This window comes from Manis javanica, chromosome 11 (genome assembly GCF_040802235.1).
Source record: "Manis javanica isolate MJ-LG chromosome 11, MJ_LKY, whole genome shotgun sequence".
Classification (NCBI taxonomy): domain Eukaryota; kingdom Metazoa; phylum Chordata; class Mammalia; order Pholidota; family Manidae; genus Manis; species Manis javanica.
The window spans coordinates 75,728,356-75,751,360 of record NC_133166.1 but is presented as its reverse complement, the minus strand read 5'-3'; the positions used below and the strand labels follow the sequence as shown (position 1 = coordinate 75,751,360).

Sequence of the window (23,005 nt, the reverse complement as noted above, 5' to 3'; positions counted from 1 at the left end):
CCACAGTCATTAGTGACTTTTTCCTTGTTCTTACCCAAGCATGGTGCCAATGCCTATAACCAAATCCTGCCTAATTTTTCGTTTGTGTTCATCAGTTTTTTCCCATTACCACTGCTATCATCTTGCTCAGATTCACATGAAGTAAGTGATCAGTAACTATGTGTCAAATGATAGAATATGGAGTACTGTAGTATCCTCCAAGGACAGATGTGCTCCTAGACTCATGCTACTCTTTTCAGTCCCGTACCCCTTTGTGATGTGGCACTGTGCAATTTATGTGTGTTTCTTCTTAAGCCCTCAGTAGCTCACTGTTGCGTAGAAAATGACCCAAACGTTGTCTACCATCATTCCAGCCTCAACCTCAGTACTTGATGATTTATACCATATGATCTTTCTACTAATACAACTGTTTACCATCTCCCATGAATTTCTTTCTTTTACAGCTTCTGTCTGATCACTTTTTCATTTTTTCTACGTGGAATGCATTTTTTCGGGCCACATATTTAATTACCTAAATCTTTCCCATCAATAGAACTCATGTTGATACCTCCACAGTCTCTCAGCTAAGAGTACAGTTGTTTTTCTCTGAATATATATCTTTCTGTAAATAGAACTTTTTACTACTCTTTTGGTGCTAGTTGTATTATATTATAATAGATATTAGTGTATCTGGCTTATATCCTCTAACTTAAGTTTGAGGCAATACGGTATAGAGTTTGACTGCTTAAATAAATAAACTTGCAAATCTCAGTGGATTAAGGTAATTTGGGTTTTGTTTCTTGCTCAGTAAAGTCCAGAACAGATATAGTATTACTGGTTGGTAGGTTCCTCTGTCTTTGTGGTTCCATCGTTTTTAGCAAATGGTTTGACTTGTGCTTATCTGCATGAGTTGGAAAGGGAAAGATCATCTGGGAGAGTTTTAGTGGGCCAAGCCTGAAAGTGGCACTCTTCATTTCTCATATGTAATTAGCTAGAACTCAGCCAAATGGCCATATTTGAATGCAAGGGAGACTGGGAAACATGTGTCTAGGTAGAGAGGTTTTTGGGAACACTGGGCAGTTTGCCAAAGTGCTCAAAGGCTTGGTCTCTGAAGTCATACAAACCTGGACTTTAATTCTGGCTGTATCATTTACCAGCTATGTGATCTTGGACAAGTTGTTATCTTTTCATATGTGAGACTAAACTAGTAATGCAGGTGAAGTACTTGGCATGTAGTAATTACTCAGTAAATTTTAATTGTCATTGTCATCTTCAGTGACATATCTTGTGCCTTTGTTACATACATGCTTATTAAGTAGATATTAAATGACTTTAAACATGGCTAGTGTAAGGAGTTTCTTGTGTCACAATCCCTTTTCTTTAGTAAATTGTATTATGGTAAGAATTATCAAGAGATATGTCTTTACCAGAACCTATAAATTATACAGTATTAAATTACATTATTCTTGCTAAATTGAGTATTTCATAAATATACTTTGAAAAGAAGAATAAACAGTATTTTTTGGAAAGTTAAGAAGATAAAGTAGTGAAAGAGAAAATACAAAAGAAAAAGCTAGGATAATTAGAAGACTGGTCCAGAAGTTTCCAACATCAGAACATACACTTTCAGAAAGAAATCTGAAAAATCATGACCTTTGGTTCTAGAATATTTTCTTGATTTATTTCATTAATGACTTCCCTCCTCTGTTTCTTCTGATTGAAAGGGCCCATTGAATGACCATACATGGTTGATCATAGACCCACAATAACAGCCTTTATTGTGAAATTTGGGAACTAGACCCACATATAATAGATGAGGAATCTGTTTTTGGAACTCTCAGCTATAGTAGCAGGAAGACAGTGGAGCACAGTGCCTTTAAAATTCTGAGGAAAAGCGATACCCAAACTAGTGTAACTAGTCTAACAAACTATTAATGAAGTTTGAAGGTAAAATCTATTTTCCGAAAGACAAGGTCTCAAAAAAATCCATCTCTCAAAAACCCTCAGGAGGCTGAGGAATGTACCGTCAAAATGAGGGCATATATCAAGAAAGGTGATGCCTGAGGCAGGGAAAGAGGCATTCGGACCTGGGAGAGGGTGAAAGAGCACATCAAAGGACACGGAGAGTCTTCTTCAAGAAGTTGAAATGTGTAGAAGGCTAATGTGGATGAGTATGTCAAAGGAGATTTGTCAGACTGGAGATTCTGGGTTAATTAGGGATAAATATATAGCCGATTAGTATATAGGGATAAGTATGTAGAAAATGAAGTAAATGAGAAACCAGACAAATATTAATTCTAAGGATGACAAACATTGTCAGGAAAAGAAAGGTAATTATTTTTACTGCTTGGCTCAGCTTGGAACACCCTGTGTAGTCATGATGTTATGAGCCTTAAATATTGATTTAACCAAAGTATTGACATGGTGGGGGTGGGAAGTATGGAGTGTGGCAGGACTAGGAAACAACTAAATTTTGAACTTCATCAACAGGCAATTGCTAGGAAATACCCAAGACTGACCCTTTAAGAAGCAGGTATATAAACACATATATTACTTAGAGATCCTGAGATAAATTCCAAAACAGCTAACTGAAGAAAGTTTTGGGGGAAAGGGAACATTGGAGAGGGGCACTGGAGACTAGTTTTTCTTAACAAATTTTGTAGATCTAGTTGATTTAAAAAAAATATTGGTGTGCAACATTTATTTGTGAAAATCTAGATTTTGGAGAATCCATTAACTTTAGCAATTTTTTTCTAGATTAGAATTTTTTCAGTTGTTTCAGCTTTTCCCTGAAATGTTACCTTAGTTAGGCTAAAGTTTCTGTAGTGTGTAACTGGATTTGCAGCACGTAGATCTATCTTGCTATTGTCCTCATTGTTTTGCTCCAAAAGACCCTCCTTATGGGGGAGGGGATGGCTGGTGGTTCTTCTGCAGTGACTACTCTAGGACCAGGGCTTCCCAGATGAACCTGATCCTGCAGTGCTGGTATTCTCTTCTCCCACTTCTACATTTGTCATCCATCTGTGCTGTGCTGTTTTGTGTGTGTAAATTCCATTGTGTTCTCAAATCAGCTCTTAGACCACCCCAGCCTGCCCATTTTTGCCTTCCCTAATTAACTCTTCTGCAGCTTCTCTTTCGTTAGCATCTTAGTAGCAGGGCTGCTTTGGGAGTTAGAAGCTGGTGTGCTCTCGCTTGATACCTCTCCTTGAAGCAGGGATTGAAGGGTGGAAGGGAGACCTGTGCGTGAGTCGCGAGGGTGAGGTAAGCCATCACCATCATCCTCAGCTCTTCTGGTTCAGCAGTTTCTAATCATCTTGCTATCTCTACCCCCAGTGCTTTTAATAACACCAGAGTTTGTTATTGGCTGGTTTACTATTTCTTGCTTATTGCATACTGACCTATTAAATTCAGAATTCTTAATTGTTTGTAAAAGCTAAGTTACTGGGTAAATTTTGCTAATTTAAGTGGGAAGAGGATTTATTAAGGATATCGGAGATTTCCCTGAAGCCTCGGATGGTCAGACTATCAGGATTTGGGCTACACAGCTGTTAACAGTGCCTCCACCCCTAAAATAGTTGCACTCAATGACTGATTATCTGGCTTTGGAAGGTTGCCATTCTTTATTACATTAATATAACTATTGTACTCTTTAATGATAAACTTGTAAGTTAAGAAATCATCATTTTTCTTTTCAAGTAGAAGTCATTGTGGGGGAAATGATGGCATGCCTGCATTTGTACTTCCTGAGATTTAAAATCCAGAGATGGGGATAAAGAGGCAACACAAATATTCAGGAAATGAAAGCATCATTTTGGTCTACTTTGAATACCCCTATTTGAGCAGGGTCAGAAGGTAGCCTTAGGTCAGCACATTTCCCAGTGTATTCTGGTTAAGACATAATTCAGATTCCTTGATTAAAATCCTCCTGATTAGTTTCTTCAGAATCCAAACTGATAATCTTTAAGGCTCAGAATGATGTGGACAGAGGTGGATTTTCCACAAAGCTAATTAGAGTTTAAGGCCTTTTGCTGGGATGGGGCTGTTTACCAGGCTGGACTTGAGGAGCAAGGTCACCATCGTTTTCCACCTGCTCCCTGTCACACTTCCATCCTTTAAGGTTATGTGGGAGTGGACACAGGCAGTATTGGAATCCTAAGGAGAGATGTATGGGCTGCATTTGTATGGTTTGCAGTTCTTTTCATGTAGTGTAAGAACGCCTCCCAACTGGGTCCTCGCATGAAGGCACAGGGCCAGAGAGGTGATCTGAACTTGTCCTGTGGTACCCAGCCGACACTGGAGAATGTGAGTAATGGCGAAGAAGCCAAAATTGGCCATCTGCAAGTTTGTTGAATATTATTTTAATGTTACAGCTTATATGTATAAGAAATGTAAAAGATGTTTTCACAAATTTGGTAATTTGAAATATTTACATCATCACCAGTAGTCAGTTTTGAAGCTGAAAGAAACTTTTCTAGGTTAGAGACTGAACTATTCTCTGGTATCTCTATAGAAAATGATACCACTAAATCATTGTCATAGGAAGAGGCAGTCAAGTACTGTCCTGCCAAGATGTGTAGGAAAATTTATTATAAACAGATGCCAGGGAGTTAATTATTAAAAATAGTGTGTCATTATTTAGGATTTTTTGATGGGGTTGACAACTTTTGAAAATTTGTAATTTGATGTAGTTTCCTTTGTCAGTCTAAAGAAATGCTCAATTTAGGGCCTCATTTTTTTTTTCATAGCTTTGTGTGCCTTTTCTTTAGAAAGCCCTTCCCCCAGGTGCATATGCTGCAAGCTCCCTTGACACCTGAATTTCCCCAGGATCCCCTTTGTCTGCCTGTTTACCCCCACCTTGTATACACCCTCACAGTCTCCGTCCAGCAGGTTGTTGTCTTCAAATTATTTTGTCTGTTGTCATGTCAGCCTTATGTACTTGCCTGTCACACTCCCTTTAAAAGGACTTTTCATTATTTACTTCTTACTATTATTTATGAACAATATTTACTTTTAATTCACAGGTATCTTCTCAGAGAGTCTTTGATTGCCCAATCGAAAGTGTCCTTTCCTTCCTTCCTCATCTTTACCACATCACCTGTTTTATTTTCATATCGTTTACCAGCGTCTGATTTTTGTTGGTTTACGTTTTTATTGACTGCCCCCACCTTTCTGAGTAGAAGCTCAGTGTATGAGAGCTCTGTTGGTCAGGGCTATATTCATAGTGCCTAGAATAGTGTCTGGAACTTATAGTGCACCCATTGGGTATTTGTTGAATGAGTTAATGAGCCCCAGTTTGTACATTTGGCTGTATATTTATTTGCTAGTACAATTTCTTACATTTTGTTATTTTTTCATATCATTTGTGTACTCACTGTATGTGGTGCTGGGTTGTCTTACCAATTTGTATAAACTCTCATTTGATCTTTTCTGCTGAAAATACTGCTTAAGCCTATTTTCTGCCATTGTATTTTGGTTCAGAATATTCTGTTTCAGAATATTCAAACATAGACACAAAGTATGGAAAGTAATAAAATGAGGGCTCAAGTGCCCATATCCTAGCTCTGTCATCTGTTAGTATCAGGCCCTTCCTTCATTTATTCATACCAAGCATTATAGATACCTTCAAGTTCATGCAATCCTTCCTAATGTTACTCTCTGCTTTTATTCTCCTTATTCAGAGGTATACTTAGTTCAGGATTTATCATTCTCATGCATTTATATTTAAAATTTTTTATATATAAATTGTGCATATGAACAATAGAACATGTGTTTTTCAAGCTTTATATAAATGGAACCATACTGTATGTATCTTATGCAACCTTTTTTAAACATTATGTTTTACAGATATATTTGTTTTGATTCACAGAATTTTAATTTCTTAGTTTTTCACTACTCTGTTGTGTTTCATGAATAAACCATACTTTAACTGTTCTGTTGAGGGGCTTGAAGTGGTTGCCGGTTTTTTCCCCTATTACAAACAATGGTGCAATTGGGCGTTTTTATACATGTCCCATGTGTATATGTGAAGTTTGTTTCTGGGACATATTATTGCAAGTAGGCAATTGCAGGTCACAGGGTGAGCTCATCTTGACCTTTACCAGATTCTGTGTGTTGTGTTCAAAAGTGGCTGTTACCAGTTTACCTCCACCAGCAATTGATGAGGAGTGTCAGCTTTTTATGCCCTTGCCATCACTTTCTCAAACATAATTTTGTTAATCTCATGTGTGAGGAATGGTATTTGGTGTCTTATATTTGCATTTCTCTGGTTATAATGAGGTTCCAAGTTCTTTTGATATGTTTATTGCTATTTAATTTCTTTTGTAAATTGCTTTTCCTATCCTTTGTCTCCACCCCCATTTTTGTATTGGATGATTTATCCTTTTTTTTATTGATTCGTAGAAATTCTTCAGGTACTGCTATTATTTGTTATTTGAATTGCAAATATCTTTCAGTTTATGCTTGTCCTTTTAGTTTTATTTGTACTATTGTTGTACCCCAAATTTTCATTTCAGTACAGATACATTTATTAACGTTTTCTTCATAACTTTGTTTCTGATACCATATATAAGAACTTCCCTATATTGCAGTTATAACAGTAGTCTCTTCATAATTATCTATTGCTGCATAGCAGATTATCATCAAAACCTATTTGTTTAAAACAAACAGTAAACATTCATTATTTCTCCCCATCTCTGGGAGCAGTGAGGCTGCTGTGGTACTGGTCTTGGTCTCTCATAAGTTTGTGGTCATCTGAAGGTATAACTAGGGCTGGAGGACTTGCTTTTAAAGATAGCACACTTGTGTGGTGGGTGAGTTGGTGTGGGTTGGTGGTGGGAAGCCTTAGGACCTGTTCATATGGTCCTTTACTAGGGCCACTCGAGTGTCACCGTAGTAATGGAGGCTGTAAGCAGGGAAAGAGAATGAGGTGGAAATGAATATCTTTTATGATCCAGCCTTTGAACTTGCAGACTGTTGCTCTGCTCTCTTCATTGTGAGAGGAGGCTATTCTGGGCTGGAACAGTGGGGTGTAAGGGTCATGGGAGGATCTTGGAGGCTAGCTACCAGAGAGTCTTACATTTTCTTATAAGATACCTGAAAGTTCTGTCACATTTAGGTCTTCACTCTACCTTGAGGACACTGTAGTTTGTGTGTGTATGTGTGTGTGTGTAGGGTGTCAGGAAGAGGATCTGGTCTTCCAACAAATGCGTAATGATTGTCCCAACCCCATTTACTGAATAATTCACCATCATTGTTCTTTTTGTATATGGATTTATTTCTGGGCTCTCTGTACTTCTTCAGCCGATTTTTATATCCCTGTGCCAACACAACTTTACAACAAGTATTGATCTAAGGTGAGTCTTAAGCTCTTTGTTCTTCATGGCTGGCTTAGCTCTTCTTGTCTCTCAAGGGCCATTAAGAGAAATTGTTAAATAAATCCATTTGATTTCTAGAATCAGTTTTCCAGGTTCCATGAAAAGTCCTGTTGGGATTTTGCTTATTTTAAGGAATATAAAAATATGACCGTTTTTTTTTCATTTAAAAAGTGCTCTGTAAAGATTACTGAAAAAAACCTTAATAAAAAAAAAAATCATCCATAACCCCATCACCCAAACATCATCATTGTTATATACCATTAGAAATCAAGGATTTGATTTTGTAAGAATTAAATCTTCTCTATAACAAAAGGTATCATATGGTAGGGGAAAAAAAAGGATTAAGATTCTTATTATATAGTGTGCTTCCATAAATTGTTAAGAAAAAGATAAATGACCAAGTAGAAAAATGGGCAACAAATCTGTTTAATTCCATTTTAAAATGTTTGCAGTATAACTTAAACCTAGTTTTGGCACAGCCTGAATTTATGCTTTGTAGTTGTAACCACTGGCCCACAGTATAATGTTCCTTAACTACAGAGGAGGATATACAAAGAAGTCCATATGTCTCCTCAGGTGTTAACGTAGTTTCACATTTGCATTACGTTTTTCTTTCTGCTCCCTTCCTCTCTGTTCCCATGTTTTAATCCCTGCTGCCCCTCTCTATACATGGTATTTTAAATATATTTACATACAGATATTTTAACTATATTTGAACATACTTAAATATACTTATGTTTAAATACATAAAACTTTTTTCTGAACCATTTGAGAGTAAATTTGACATGTGATGCCCCTTTTAGCCTTTTAGAATGTGATACATTCTTAAGTCTGTTTCCTAAAATAAGGACTTTTAAAAATATAATTGAAGTTACAAAATGAAGAAATTAACACGGATACAATACTGGTATCCAGATGGTGCCAATATAGCCTTTATAACCCTTCCCTTCCAAAAACATCTTGGCTGTTCATGCAGGTCTCGTTATGCGACATCATGAAGTTTCATCATGCTGCTGAGACATGTTTTTCACGTCTCTTTAATCTTGTTTAATCAGGAGGTACGTGGTTGATGTGACCCAACCCTGGTGATGGTAACTTTGACCACTGATTCCGGTGGTGTCTGCTAAGCTCCTCCATTGTAAAGTTATTTTCTTTTTGTAATTAGCAAGAATCTTATGATATTTCATGACTACATAAATATTTGGTTACTTTTCAGACTTTGGCCCACCAGTTTCAGCTTTCCTTTATGGTTCTTGTTTGAACCCGTTATTAATGATTTTTGGTGATTTTCTTCATTGTTGCTTTCTCATTTTAGTTGAGTTTTTACTAAATAAATTTCTTTCTCCCTTATTAATGCCACTTTACTCAGTGGATTCTAATCTTTCACCATAATTACTGATTTTGAAATGCTCAAATTATCCTAAATTTGGTCATGGAAGTTCTTTCAAGCTAGCTCCTATATATTCTTTTGATGTTCCCATCAATGTGTGAAGACTTTCAGACATTCTGATACAATACAGTATTCTAGGCTCATCATATACTTTCCCTTCTCTGCTCTAGAATCAGCCATTTCTCGAGGGAGCTCTGGTTCCTTTTAGTGGAGAATAATATTATCTTTCTTTTACTATATTTTTATTCTTAATTACCTTTATTCTTCAGTACTCATTTTTTTTATGCTATCCTGATCCATTCTGTTTTTGCATGAGTACCATACTGCTTTGATTATTTTAATTATTTAATTATCTTATTAGATCTCTCTGATATATATTGCCTATCCTCTAGAACCCCGTGATTCTTGTTTTTTCTTAACCTCCTTGTTTATCTCATTCTCTTTTTGGATTCCCCCTCCTTGAATAGGTTTTTAAAGGGTAGAGGTAGATTCTGCTTTTCCTATGGGGAACCGGGCATTTCTCACTACTCATTGTTGGTGGGACATTTACACTGGTTTCATCAGTCTGGTGACAATTTAGTAATATTTAGAAAAATTACAAATGTGTATTCCCACTTCTCAGAATGTATCCTTCAGGTATAGTTACATATTTCATAATGATGTATGTAGAGGTTTATTTGTATGAATATTATGTGTAATAAGATTTGGAGATTATCCACAGTAATCTACAAAGTCTATTAATGTTCTGCTACTCAGACCTGCATGACGATAGATTTTCTTATACATGTCAACCAAAACAAAATACTGCAACAAAGTGGAAACAGAGCCCAAGTATCCATTATAGTGGATTGGTTGAGTTAGTTATGATACAGCACTACAATGGAATATATATACAGTTGAAGAGGAGTAGGAAGAGTGGTATTTATATGAGAAATCAAGGAAAAACTGAAAGGAAAGGAGCGACACATAGCAGCAATTCACCGGAGAGTTCCGCTTTATTAGGGAAAGGTGCTGGGTTATATAGGAAGGGGCATGAATTGATTGAGGTGTCACTTCTACGGGGCTGGTGGCTGTTGGCTAGGTGCTGGGATTGGGAGGGGGGCGAGAGGTGATTGGGCTTCAGGTGGCGCCGGCGGGAACTGAGGACCCCGAAGAGAAGCTGAAAGTTTGCCATCTTACTGGTGGGGACCCTTCATTCCCCCCTTTTTCCTCTATGGGTTTGTGGACGTTGCTTTCTCTCTGGCTGCTTCCTGCTGAACAGGGGCGGAGAAGGGAGTGAGGGCTTGAGGATTGGGAGGAAAGGGTTGATAGGACTCCCCGCAGTAAGGACGAGTAGATGTGGACTTCTTCAGGTTTGGAAATCAATGAAGGTTCCCTGTAACCATAGGTTGGCCAAGAGGATTTGGGTGTCAGGAGCCAGGCGTCTGTGGCTATTGTTTCCAGGAACAGTTTCCAGTGGAGAGAGGGGTCCATCTCAGCGTGTGGTAAGGAGGTCACGTGAGGGTGAGGGATCTTCTGTGGCCAGAAGCTGGTAGTTCCTGAGTAAAAGCTGGTTGAAAGCTTGATTAGAGATTTTTCCAACTTGGGATTTGATGAATTTTATTATACAGGGTAAGAAGAGACAGGCGAGAAGAATGATTATTATGGGGCCTGCAATGGGCCAGAGCCAGGTGAGGAGGAGGTTTCTTAGTATTGACGAGAATGGGTTGGAATTGGAAGCAGAGTGGAGGCTGGAGGCAAGGTCGGTGAGTTTGGTAATGTCAGTTTCTACAATGCCAGATTCGTTGATGTAATAGCAGCACTCTTCCCAGAGAAAGACGCAGGTGCCGCCCTACTCGGCTGTAAGCAGATCTAGGGCCCGCCGGTTTTGAAGGGTGACTTTAGCTAGCGAAGTGACCTGTCTTTGGAGAGAGGCTAGGGAATCGGCAGTGGATGTCAGGGCTCCCTCAAGTTTGGCGTTGAGATCTCTAACTGCCCATAGAGAGTGACCCAAGGCTTCTCCCGAAAACCCTGCCCCAATGGCTGAGGTGGTCCAAGAGCTACTGACCATGATGGGAAGGAAAGCAGCCCTTTTTGTGCGCGAGGGCAAGGGAGGTTGGAGCTCAAGGAATTCTGTCATGCTGTAAAGTGTTAACTGTGGGATTAGGGTGACGAGAATGCAGGGTGTATCGGAGTTGAGAGGCAGTGAGTTGAAAAGACTGCTATTACACTAAAAGAAGTGTCCCGGTTGCGTAAAAGTCTTAGAGCCGGAGGTAGGGGTGTAGATAGAGAGGCAGTGAAGTGTGCTGGAGGGGGGTGGAGTTGGGCCTACACAGTGGTGAATGGTGAGATTATCTGAGTATTCTGGTTCCCATAGGGGTATGTCTGCCAGGGGGCAGAGGGGTTGTCTTTCTGCATGGAAGGAGTAGTTGGAAATATTAAGGGGCACGGCGGCCAGCAGTGGGCGCTGTAGTGATGTGCACAAGAAACAATTGGCGGTGTTAAGGGTGTGGTTGAGAAAGATGGTGGTGTCCTGAATGAGCTGTAATGAAGAGTAGGAGAAATGAGAAGAGGGGCGGGGATAAGAAGATGAAGAGGCGCCGTCAAGAGTTTGGATAATGACTTTTTCGGAATGTCTGATATCTGATGCAACTTGAGAGATCTGGGAATGAGAGGGAACATACTTTCGAGAGATATGAAGGGTACTGTGGGGGGTCAAGGACCCCCCGTAGTAAACTGAGGCTGTGCGTCTGGCAGCCCATCGAGAGTCCCAGGGATCTGGGATTGATAAGGAGAATGAGCCATTGGGATATTTCATGAAACGGTTGAGGAGTAATACTGTGGGTACTGGAAGTTACCTATGTAGTGAATTGTGCAAGACTAGTAGGGACATCTCCTGTAGGTATCTGGCCATCGCCTGCAATAGGCTTGTTTTTGGTCACAGAGGAAGCAGAGGTAGGGAGAATAAGGGTAGCTGCTAGTGAACACTTCAGTGGAGGGAGGAAAGTGGAGGTATAAAGGCTCAGAGCAGCTTTTCAGAGGGCAGTCTGGTGTGGCAATGAGGGCAGTAACTTTTGTTTGATGCTGTGTGTAAGTCTGTCTGACTTTGAATCGCCATACAAAGGAGGCTGGGGTGGTGAGGAAGACAATAGGAATGAGGAAAAAAAGCGAGAGAGCAGTAAAGGAGGAAAAAGTCATGATTTGGGTATGGATGGCAAAGGGGGTGAATGGGATTTTGGAGGAAAGAGGACAATAAGGTCAGGAGTCTGGAGGGAGGGAGAGTTTATAAACTTTTGTAGGTTAAGAGATCTTTTAGGTGATGTGGGGACAGAATGGTAAGGGGCGCCCTGAATGTCAGTTTATGAGCTGCCTTCTGCAAGAGCTGCCCAGCGGCTAATGCCCGTAGGCAGGGGGCCCATCTCTGAACTGTGGGGTCTAATTGCTTGGAGAGATAAGCTACTGGGGCAAAGGATGGGCCATAATATTGGCCTAGGACTCCTAGAGCTTGACTGGACCTCTCATGAATGTATAATGAGAAGGGCTTCGACAAATCAGGAAGATGGAGAGCTGGGGCTTCCACAAGGGCTTGACGGAGCTTAATGAAGGAGTGTTGGGGTGAGGAGGATAATGGTTTTTTAGGGGGGGTCTCTTGCTGAGGTCGTATAGGGGTTTTGCCAACATGGAGCAGGGAGAAGTTAGGGATTTACGGTCTAAAATATCTAGCCAGGCTTAGAAAGGAAAGGATTTCTGTCTTGGTTTTGGGAATGGGCAGGTCAGAGAGGAGCCATTTTCTGTCTAAGGTAATGGACTTTCTTTGTTGAGATAGAAGGAATCTGAGGTAAGTGACAGGAGGGGAAGAGATTTGAGCTTTGACGGGGGATACTCGATAACTTCTGGAAGCTAGAAGGTTAAGTAGGGAGGCAGTGTCAAGTTGAGACTGTTCTCATGAGAGACTGCAGAGTAGAAGATTGTCCATGTATTGTAATAAGGTGGACTTGGAGTGATCATGATGAAACTGTTTGAGGTCTTGAGCTAGGACCTGTCTAAAAATATGGGGACTATCTCGGAAGCTTTGTGGCAAAACTGTCCAGGTGAGTTGTTCAGAATGTCTTGTGTATGGGTCCTTCCAGGTGAAGATGAAAAAATCTTGGGAGCGGGGGTCTAGAGGGATAGAAAAATGGGTCCTTGAGATCTAGGACTGAGAAGTGGGATGCCGAGGCTGTATGGATTTGGAACTAAGGGATGGATAGGGACAATGGCTATGTTGAGGAGGCGAAGGTCTTGGACAAGGCGGCAAGATCCGTTTGTTTTTTTAACAGCTAATATGGGGGTATTAAATGGGGAGTGAGTGGGTCTGCTTGAATGATGGGTTGGAGGCCTATGAGGGCTGAAGTGGTTAGGGGGTATTGGGCCTGACAGATATACTGAGAGGGGTCACATAATTTGATAGAGGCAGGGAGACATAGGGCCACGGAGGGGCTTGTAATGTCCCAAACTTTGGGATTTACAGGGTGTATGAGGGCAGAACCGGAGCTTTCATTGGGTAGAGGGGGGTCGTCAGCTATGAGGGCCATCAGAAAGGGAGTACTGGGGTCTGTGGGAGTGGATATAGTTATGGAAACGTGGAGGAGGGAAAGGATGTCTCGTCCTAGTAAAGGGATGGGACACTCGGGCATAACCAGGAAGGAGTGGGAGAAAGGTATGGGATTGTCTTGGATTGTGCATAAAAGGGTGGGTGGGGGGTTTAATGGGAAACTCTGTTTACCTCCTACTCTGACTATAGGAGTAATGGCTGGCGTGGTAGGGCCCCGGTATTCTCACAAGACTGAGAAGGTGGCTCCTGTATCTAGGAGGAAGGAGATGGGGTGACTGTCTACTGTTAAAATAACCCTGGGCTCCTGTTTGGTGATGGAAATGGTCGGGCGAGAAGCCCCCGGGCCCCATCAATCTTCTTCTGCCAGCCCCACTACGGCGGGCTTAGGATGGGGGTTGTTCGTCCAGCCTCCCCTTCGGGTGGTTGGGCAATCAGACCCCCAGTGGCCCTTTTTGTGGCATCTGGGGCATGGGGTGGTAGGAGATCTGGGGGAGGGGCATGCCCTTGACCAATGTCCCTCTTTTCTGCACTTGAAACAAGCTCTTGGGGGGGCTTGTTTGTAGAGGGGCGCCCAGGTTGTGGTTTTATCAGCTGGGCCAACATCTGGAAATTGGCCTAATCAGCCTTTTGTTTACGGCATTCTTTCTCCTCCTCCCGCTTATGGAAGACTTTAAAGGCCACTGTTAGGATCTCAGTCTGTGGGGTAGCGGGGCCCTGTTCTAACTTTTTGAGTTTAGCTTTAATGTCGGGGTAGCCTTGAGCTAGGAAGTATGTCATAAGGACATGTCTTCCTTCAGGTGTTTCTGGGTCCAGGCTGGTATACTGTAATAGGGCTTGAGTGAGTCTGTCTAAGAACTCGGAGGGGATTTCATCTCTCTTTTGAATTATGTCTTGGAGCTTTTGAAAATTGACTACTTTACAAGCTGCCCTTTTTCAGAGCTGCTATTAAGCAGGAGGCAAAAATATCTCGAGAGCGGAGACTCATGGCGGTGTTATAATTTCAGTGTGGGTCTTGTTCGGGGACAGCAGTGGGGCTAGGGGGATAGGTGGGGTCAGTCCTGTGGGTTTCAGTAGCCTGCATTTGGGCGAAGTCCTAAACTCGTCTACGCTCTTCAGGGAGGAGAGTATTGGCCAGGAGCATGAAAATGTCATGATGTGTGAGGCCGTAAGACTGGAGGGTCTATTGAAACTCCCTGATGTATGTCATGGGATCAGTGGAAAAGGAACTTAGGCATTTCTCTAGTTAGGCTAAATCTCTTAGGGAGAAAGGGACGTGAACGCGCACGATGCCTTTGGATCCTGCTACCTCCCGGAGGGGGGCGATAATTTTGGGAGGCTCTCGGGACTGAGTCTGAGGGGGACTGAAGGGTTCTGGCTCAGTCTGTGGGGGAGTGACGCGGTCTAGCCGTGCCTAGTCGAGCAGGTCCTGAAGTGCAGAAGGGGGACAAAGAAAATAAAGATAGAATCGGACCCACATGTCGCCACCTAGCAGCCCAGTTGCTTGCCTCTGCTGCTTTAGTTGGGCTTGAACTCATGACTCTGAGGTTAAGAGTCCCATGCTCTACTAACTGAGCTACAGCAGGGCTCCAGTTAATTGCTTATGGAATGCGTTGTTTTCTATTCCTGCCCCATTGGCAAGTGGGGGAAGGGCATAGCTAGAAGCAGGGGCGGTGTTTCTACACATCTTCAAGGTCTCCCTATTTTCAGAGTGAGGAGTCTTGGCAAGATATGTTTTTGTGGACAGATAACTTCCAAGGACTGCACCGGTTGTTCTCTAGCTTGTGCTTTCCCATGCTGCGTTCAGACATGGGGGAAGGTGCTTTCCCATTCTCCCTACAAACATGTGAGAAGACAAAGGCAGTCCCTAACAGGGGAGAAACAGGTGATGAGGGCAAAGATGGAGGAGGCCCCTGGGACCTAGTTAAAGGGGGGCTGAAAGGCTCAGGCTTAATCTGTAGGGAATGAAGGTGGAGGAGGTGAGATGGGGGAGGAGATGGTTGGGGAGGAAGAGAGAAGGGCTGTTGTAGGAGAAGAAGTGGAAGGGAGTGAACAGGAGGCTTCTGCGGGGGCGGCGGCTTGCAGGCTAGGAGAACTTGGGAGTGGGCGGGGAGAGGAGGAGGCAGAAAGCTTCCATATAGGGAATCTCCTTCCATTTTTTCAGGCGCTGGCAGTAGTTAAAAAGATGGCAAGTGATGTTAGGATCAAGAGTTCCCCCTGCAGGGCATTGCTTGTTATTGTCTAGGGGGGTATGTCGGCCAATCTTGGGAGCAATATTTACGGAGAAGTTTTGGTTTTATATCAGGCGTCAGGGAGAGGGTAGCCAGATGCTTAAGCAGGCATTCAAGAGGTGAACTTTCAGGGAGGGATGAGGAGGCTCCCATGGCTAAAGGACAGAGAAGGAGACAAACGGGAAGACGAACGGAGATCCTCGGACTGGAAGCAGACCACAAGGAGACAAAGGGCGTCCCCGATGATCCTTGGTGGTCTGCGGAAACTCGTATACGAGTCGGAATTTCTTGGGAAGTGTGGGTCGTCACCCAGACTTCCCTAAGAAGGCAGAGTGCCGGAGTCACGAGGTACCTAGCGCTAGGCGTTTTCGGCGGATGGAGCAGAAGGAGGAGGGGGGGAAAAGGGAGCGTTCTCATCCACAAAGGAGTCACCTTGTTTATGGCTGTTGGAGGGGGGTGCCTGAGAGTCAGCCGCAGCTGTGAAGGCCTGAGGTGGGGATTTATGACTGTCGGAGGAGGGGTTTGAGCGTCCGCTGCAGCTGTAAAGGCTTGAGGCGGGGATTTATGGCTGTTTGGGGAGGGGCCTGAGGGTCTGCCGCAGCCATGAAGGCCTGAGGCGGGGAGAGTTCCCTCCTCATCCCCGAGCGTCAGAGCCTTGCCGGACGATGATGGTCAATGGCACTGCGATAGCTCGGGGAAGAGTGGCCCACCCCGGGGAAATTTTGCTTAAGAACTTTCAGCACTGATGGAAGGGATGGTGAATGCGTTTGACTGTCGGAGGAGGGGCCTGAGCGTCCTCCGCTGCTGTAAAGGCTTGAGGCGGGGATTTATGGCTTTTGGAGGAGAGGCCTGAGGGTCCGCCGCAGCCGTGAAGGCCTGAGGCGGGGAGCGTTCCCTCCTCATCCCTGAGCATCAGGGCCTTGCCGGACGATCATGGTCAATGGCACTGCGATAGCTCGGGGCAGAGTGGCCCACTCCGGGGGGGAAAACTTACCTAAAGGCCAGAGAGGAGTGGTGAGTGTGATGAGCCAGCACCGGAAAAAGAGGACGAGGGCAAGCTGCTGCTGGTGTCGGGGGAAGACGGGGCCCAGTTGGGGTGTCCCGTCTCCTGGGTTTCGGCACCAATGAAAGGAAAGGAGCGACACATAGCAGCAATTCACCGGAGAGTTCTGCTTTATTAGTGAAAGGTGCTGGGTTATATAGGAAGGGGCATGAATTGATTGAGGTGTCACTTCTACGGGGCTGTTGGCTGTTGGCTAGGTGCTGGGATTGGGAGGGGGGCGAGAGGTGATTGGGCTTCAGGTGGCGCCGGCGGGAACTGAGGACCCCGAAGAGAAGCTGAAAGTTTGCCATCTTACTGGTGGGGACCCTTCAAAAACCACTGCAAGTAAAAAGTAAAAGAACAAGGTACAGAACATATTAAACATTACTTTTTGTATAAAGGAGAGGAAATAAGATTATTTAGTTATATTTGCATATATATTGGCATACAGGAACTCTTGGAAGGAAAAACAAGAAACTAACCTTTTACCCCAGGAAGCAGTGTGATGAGGCTCTTTACTATATACTTTTTTAATCTATTTGATTTTTGACATGTGAGATACTACCTGTTTAATTCCATTTAAAAATGCTACCAGTATAACTTAAACCTAGTTTTGGCAGAGCCTGAATTTATGCTTTATAGTTGTAAACCACTGGCCCACAGTATAATGTTCCTTAACATACTATTTAAACCCCTTTTTCTCTTCATGTCTTCGTATTTTCTACATACTCATCTTTTAAGGATCAGTTTGTCATCTGCTCTGGGAAGCCATCATGCACCTCTGTGGGCTGAGTTGAGTGATTCTTACAACATTCAGTTTGTTACTGCTCTTATCATACTGCACTGTAATGATCAGTTCCCTTATATTACCAAGACATAGATGCTGAAAGATTTGCTTTGATTTTTTTTCAATAGCTTTGCTTGTCAGGTAGGAGCCATTTGTCACATAGTTTATAATCTTTAATGGAGACAGACATGCAGGAATGTATTAACATAAGAAAGGGTGTAGTAAGTGAGATACTAGGCACTATTAAACTTCCAAAGCAGGTTTTTCACATGGGTCTTGAGATGGGCCAGAATCCAGATGGAGGCATTTTAACAGCGCCTATAAAGGAGAAGCAAATAATCTGGTAGCTTTAGTGTAGAGCAATCATGATTCAAGGTGAACTGCGAAGGAAAGGAAAAGCAGAGACAGGTTGTGAGAGGTAACATTCTAGTCTAAGGAATTTAGATAGTATCTTGTAGTATATTGAATGTTTTTGAACAAGGAGTCAATCTAATCTGTGTTTTAGGATGATTACTCTTATTCTTTGCATAGGGCAGTTTGAAAAAGGAAGGGGTGAGAGACAGGCACCTGTTAACATGTTTCATATTGTAAACTACAGGTTAAATATGGGATCAGAAAAAAGAACAGCCAGCCACATTTTAAATACCATGCTTTGTTTGTTTTTGCAGTCCATTCAGTCTGGAATTCGCTTTCCTTCCACCAGTGAAAATCTGTTCACCTTTGAAGAGATAGCTACCTGTTCTTCTATTAGTGATCCTTGATAAATTCCCTCCAAATATAATTAATTGTGTCCTGTAGTGACTGCATGTGATTTATTTCTTTTGTAACTCTTTTCATACTTTACTTGTCTTAATAGAACCTTGTCTTATCACCCCCCAAATTATTTGCTTCCTCCTGGAAACCTCAGCTTTACAGTTGACCCACTCATATAACACTTAATCATATTGTATTGTTTGTTTTTCTGTTTATGTCAGTAAACATTTCTTGGGTAGCAAATCTGGAGGAATTGATACTTTGGAGTCCATATGCTTGTCTGTAACATGGTATTAGATGTATGAGCTCCTTCAGGGCACCCTCATTTTCACCATTGCACTTAGCACGGTCAACGATACTATTAGGCACTCAGTGATGTAGAGCCATAGTGGAACAGTGGTGGGTAAAAACCAGGCTCGAATCTGGTCTACCACTCCAGCCTCAGTTCACTCTCGGGAAGTCATTTAGCCTGTTTAAGCCAGAATTTTGTTACTTGTAAAACTGGGAATTAATGTGGGCTGCCATAATAAAATACCATAGATTGGGAGGTTTAAACAACAGAAAGTTATTTTCCATAGTTCTGGAGGCTGGGAAGCCTGAGATCATGGTGCCAGCACAATTGGGTTCTGGGAAGGACTCTCTTCCTGGCTTATAGACAACACCTCCTTGCTGTGCCCTCACATGGTAGAGAGCAAGCACACACTCTGGTGTCCCTCTTAAAAAGGGCACTAATCCCATCATGAAGGCCCCAGCCTTGTGACCTCATCTAAACCTAATCATCTCCCAAAGGCCCTACCTCCAGATACCATCACATTGGGGGTTAGGGCTTCCACATACGAATTTGTGGGGGAGGACACAATGGATCAGTCTATAACACTATCTTATGCAGTAGTTATGAAAATTAGATACTGTGTGGAAAATATTTAGCACTGTGCTTCTAACATAAAAAGTGCTGTGTTTATTTAACCTATCATTATCACTATTATCATTACTTTGACTTGACATGAATTTTGCGTATGGGGTAATGGAGTAAAATTAGAAGTGATTTGGTGATATTGCTCTTCATTGATGGAGAATAGGTGATAACATTAAGAAAGAAAATGTAGGAAGAAGAGCAGGATTGCGCATGCTGATGTGAGATGCTTTCTTTATCGAGAGATGGAGAAAACAGTTGCAGATATCAGGGTTATAGGCAGAACATAACTATGCCAACAGTTGGAAAAAAGAGAACCCTTAAGGTTCTGTATGTGTGTGTGTCCTTTAAAATGTAGTTCTTAATTTGTTTTTATTCAAATCTTGATTTTCTTTTCTCTGATTTTATTGGTAGGTTGAGTTTTTCTGTGAGCCTGGGAAAGAAGTGCCACTTAGATCTTTATCACAAATTACATCAACTTAATTTTGCTGGATTTCAAAAAGTTCTGTTTCAAACATTTTGAATCTTAGACATATGTTGATATTTTAAAATGGAGTAGAATCTATTCCTACTCTCTAGTATTTAGAAATAGACTTTGTTCTTTCTAGGTAAATACATCAAGAACTTATTTTATTAGATTTTCTAGAACTGTAAGAGTCTCCAGTTCTTCACTTTTGGCAATAATTGTCTCCACATTTACTTTATAGAGTCCTCTTTGATGGAGCCCACAGGCGGAGAGGAAGCACAGGATTCATAAGATGGCGGGCGGGTGAGTGACTAAGAATTGGGGCTGGAACTTGGATAAAAAATGGGTAGTTTTGTTGCCCCTAAAAACAGTAGTAGAAGTAGAAGTGTAAGTTTGGACATTAGCTTGTCTTGGTGAGGTCCATAAAGACAGTTTGATGGCTTTGAGTTTTTCTTTGTGTAAGCTTGATTAATATTTTACATTGTATAGCTGTCATGCCATCTGTACTCTGATTTTATCAAAATTCATATAGTGACTGGGCACACAGTTGACAGTTTGGGGAAACACAGGGCAAATAGCTTATCCTAGAGTACATCCTTTTTTTAGTGATAGTGGTCAAAGATACATCATTAAAATGCAGTTTGGGACTTCCCTTTTTCATTTTAAAACAAACATTTTAACTTAACAGTAAGTACTATTTTAATTATAATAAACAGACAAATATTCTGGAACCACAGAAATCAAACTTGAGAGACAAAAAATAAGAAAGCTTGCAAGGAGATGGTATATAATTAATATAAAATAATCATCAAGTGATAAACATTTTCATTAAGAAAAATGATGTGTGCCCAAGATCCACCTTATTATAGTACATATTATATAAACTCAAAGCTGTGATTTGATACAACAGAATTATTATTGCAGCAAAGACATAAAGGCAGTAAATTGAAGTGATAAAAGGAATAGAGTTTGTAAAAGTGGAACCATGTGAAAAAAGGAAGAGTCTCTGGGTCGGTATCTATGGCAAGTGCTTTTATTTCTCAATATAAAAAAAACCTTAAATTGGTATATGGTTTCCTGTTGAATTTATGGGTCTTCTATGAATGTATATAGTTGGATGAAACTGGTTATGAGTAATAAGATGAAGTAGAAAAAGTTTGTCTTTGGGGCCCTTTTTCTCTTGGTCCTTCAAGCTCCTCACTTAGTCACTCTCCATAGCGCTTTCCCTGGTTCACACTAGCAGAGCTTCACTGTACGTTTGAGCCTTGACAGGTTAGCTTTGAAAGATGAATACATACACTAAATGATTCACTGTTTTACATTTTGAAAATCCAAACAGATTTATGTGTAACTAAGTGTTCATGTGTAAAGTTCCTTACGGTGTAACTCCCAACATTGTCATCTATTCGCGTATTGGGGGATACATTTTTAGAGAAGAGATTTTTGACTCTGCCCCTTAAATCACAACCTGTTGCCAAGTAGGAAATGACACTATTACAGGTCCGTTATGTGCTGGTGTCTGGGTGTCTGTGCAGCCCCTGTGAGCTCGCGAGATGGGCATTTTCATTCACACTTTGCCAGAGGAACTGCAAGAGTTACAGAGAGGTGAGATGGCCTTTCTGCAGAGGTCACAGTGAAGGCACATCTTAAATCAGGGCTTTCAGACTCCAAAGATTTTACCTTTCCCACTGGACCAGTATTTCGGTCATTTGTTCTTCTGTTTTACACATTTCTTTTTGGTGAACATGAAGTATCTTGCCCTCAGGAATTTCTTTACAGGCTTCTATAGAGTTGTTTCCCCTGCCACTTGGTGAATTACCACACCAGACCATGTGGCTTGTGGTTGATTAGTCTTATTCAAAACTTTTGTTGTGTTTTTGCCTAGGAACGTTTTACTGGCAGAGGTGGTTGACAACTCCAACATACAGTTCTAAGCATGCTCAAGTTGGTTTGTTTTTTAGCAGATTGGCTAAGTCTGAAGTTTGTACTTAAGAGTAAGGACATATGGATTAGTTATGTGTGAATTATAATGTTTGGAAATGATCACAGTGAGAATTAATAAATTTCTTGTTATGGACACTTTTGAACAGATATATTCAGTACTACTGTTTGAGAATGCTCATTCAACAAAGAGCTATAAAGTGCTTAGTGTATGTCAGGGCTTTGCTAGATTGTATACTGAACACACAGGATTGCTGCCCTTGATGAGATGGTAGCTCGGAAGGGAACAGTATGAGGTGCTGATTAGGATACACTGTAATCATTATGGTAGCAGAGGTGTGCAGAAGGAAGAGCAGGTCCTTTGGAAGAGGTGGCTAACTGTGCTAGGGAAGGATGCAGAGGAGAGGTCGTAGTTTAACCTGAAGTGTGAATTTATACTTGACTACGAGAAAATCCATGATCTGCTTGTGCATCCTGCACACACCACATTTCCCTCACATGCACACACAAATGCAGTAGTGAGCTTGAACCCTTGGTGTCTTCCCTGTTCCCCTGAGTCATACTTAATCATGTACCCACCCGCTGTATATTTAAGAAGGCTTTTTATGTAGCTGCTCATTCATTTCCCTTTATTTTTCTACTTTCCAGCTCTTACATTTCTCTGGTGTTTGGAAGCAGGCAGGCTAATTTCTGGGTAGTAAAGAAAAGTCAAATTAATGTTGATTGTTTATTCTGCATTTTTTGCAGCACTTAGTAGTGAGTGCAGGATTGTGGTGGTGGTGGGAAATGGTGAAGCAAAGGGTCAGTACAACTAGGCATCCCAACTGCTTTATCATTTTTACAGTCACATAAATGGTTTTCTTCCAGCATTGGAAGAATTTTGGTCCTACCTCTGCTCTAATCAATTTGTTCTCTGCCTTTGAGATAGTCAGTTAACCTCTCTTAGGCCTCAGTTTCCTGTTTTTAAAATAATGGGGTATGATAAGGCTCCCTAAGCTATTCTTTTTTTTTTTTTGGTATTATTAATGTACAATTACATGAGCAACATTATGGTTACTAGACTCCCCCTATTATCAAGTCCCTACCACATACCCCCTTACAGTCACTGTCTGTCAGCGTAGTAAGATGCTATAGAATCACTACTTGTCTTCTCTGTGTTATACTGCCTTCCCTGTATCCCCACTGCTACATTATGTGTGCTAATCATAACACCCCTTTTTCCCCTTTATCCCTCCCTTCCCACCCATCTTCCCCAGTCCCTTTCCCTTTGTTAACTGTTAGTCCATCTTGGTTTCTGTGGGTCTGCTGCTGTTTTGTTCCTTCAGTTTTTTCTTTGTTCTTATACTCCACAGATGAGTAAAATCATTTGATACTTGTCTTTCTCCACCTGGCTTATTTCTCTGAGCATAATACCCTCTAGCTCCATCCATGTTGTTGGAAATGGTAGGATTTGTTTTCTTCTTATGGCTGAATAATACTACATTGTGTATATGTACCACATCTTCTTTAGCATTCATCTACTGATGGACACTTAGGTTGCTTCCATATCTTAGCTGTTGT

General features: G+C 41.7%; 1 protein-coding gene across 4 annotated transcripts in view; it reads left to right on the top strand.

Annotated features, from left to right (window-relative positions):
* AKT3 (AKT serine/threonine kinase 3) overlaps window positions 1–23,005 on the top strand; it is a 345,951-nt gene that overhangs the window by 63,313 nt on the left and 259,633 nt on the right. Inside the window, exon 3 of one of the 4 annotated variants that reach the window (XM_073216708.1) lies at window positions 19,746–19,807. The exons of the other annotated variants lie outside the window; for them this stretch is intronic. The gene's annotated coding sequence lies outside the window, so the exon portion shown is untranslated. The remainder of the gene's footprint in view (window positions 1–19,745; window positions 19,808–23,005) is intronic. 4 annotated transcript variants of the gene reach the window in all.